This window comes from Bufo gargarizans, chromosome 4 (assembly GCF_014858855.1).
Source record: "Bufo gargarizans isolate SCDJY-AF-19 chromosome 4, ASM1485885v1, whole genome shotgun sequence".
NCBI lineage: Eukaryota > Metazoa > Chordata > Amphibia > Anura > Bufonidae > Bufo > Bufo gargarizans.
Genome location: NC_058083.1, coordinates 226,177,104 through 226,178,605, shown reverse-complemented (window position 1 = coordinate 226,178,605; position 1,502 = coordinate 226,177,104). Strand labels below are relative to the sequence as shown.

The 1,502-nt window shown below is 50.0% G+C and overlaps 1 pseudogene; it reads left to right on the top strand.

Annotated features, from left to right (window-relative positions):
* Window positions 1-324: 324 nt before the first annotated feature.
* LOC122935333 lies at window positions 325-821 on the top strand (annotated as a pseudogene).
* Window positions 822-1,502: the final 681 nt, after the last annotated feature.

Below are 1,502 nucleotides of genomic sequence, written 5' to 3'. Positions count from 1 at the left end.
ACCCTGGGTGGAACCCCCACAGGGTGTCCAAAAGAGAATGGTGATACTCCTACATCAGCTGCAGCAGAGCAGAGTGAAGAGCATCTGGAACAGGAGGCCCTCTCCGTGGCTCGATCCCTTGAAGAAGTGCTTGAGGAGCGAGGTGAATGTGAGAGGCTGAACAAGCAACTCAGAACAGAGATGGAAGATCTCATGAGCTGAAAAGATGATGTCGGGAAGAACGTCTATGAGTTGAAGAAGTCTATGTCAGAGCCTGTTAAAAATGGGTCTGGAGATGGTAGCGTTAGGGTGCCGGCCAAGGCAGAGAAGATGGAAGATGTATCTGCTGAACCAGTTGATGGGGCTTATGTGGATACAGAAGCCAAGAGACTCGTAGCAATGAGTAGCCAGGACCTGGTCATAAAAGATGTTCCCTCTGCCGTCAGTGCCTTCCAGAAGCCAGAAGTCTGCTGGAGAAGAAATACCAGGAGACAAACGACCCGTATGCAGATGGTGTCTACTACTGTGAGATGGCTCTCCTAGAGCCTAAACAAATGGGGAACAAAATCCTGGGTGAACCTTTAGAGGGATTGCCAGAAGAGGACAAGTCTGGTGAAGATCCCGATGTCCCCAAGAGCTCCAACCTTGATGAGAAAGAGGAGGAGTTAAGAAGGCAAAGATATGATGCAATGTCCGTGGAGGATGAGAAGGCTAATAAAGTGAATGGAGAAACAGAGGCCGAAGAAGCTAAGGCCGAGGTCTTGAAGTGGGAGAAATCCTCGGATGTTCCAGAGACCAAGGATAAGGCTGAAGAGAGGTCTGCCGAAGTGGGAAGACTCTGAAACTGAGGCCAATGCTGAAGAAACCACTGCTGAAAAAGAAGCGAGGGAGGGCAAGCGTGCTCTGCTGAAGGAGAGCCGCAAAGCCAAGCAGAAAGGGTCTGAACACGATCATGAATGGGAACAACTATGCGAACAGTCCAGTCAAGAGCTGCAGCAGTACAAGAAAAGGCCTAAGCATAAGAGCAAGAATCAAAGAGTGCGAGAGCATGTTATGGTCACTCAGAAAACAGTAGAAAAAGAGTGTCTGCCCATTAGTTAGGCACAGAAGGCCTTTAGACAGTTTCTACTAGGTAGGAAGGCAGTGTTTATGACAAACCGAGCTCTTCTGGCCTGGGTCTGGCAGAATAAAGGGAAGCCTGTGATGCTGACCACATCTTCCAGGGGGAATGTTGAGCTGGAAGATGGCAGGTTAATGTGGATGCTCTATCACAAGCATCCGTTTGGTACATGTGTTCACCCCCACAGGATTGAACACAGGGAGGGGATATGTGGCAATGTAAATCGTTATGGGCGCAGTAAAGTCCCGGGGAAGCATGAAAAAGGGGTGTTGTTTGCACCAGGAGCGTGTCACCAAGGGGCCTGGCCTTGGTGGAGTAAAGGCCCTAGATATAGGTGGCCACTAAGTTAGTTGATGGACACCAGCTTAGCTGGCTCCAGCTAGTCCGGGCGGGCTTTTACTGG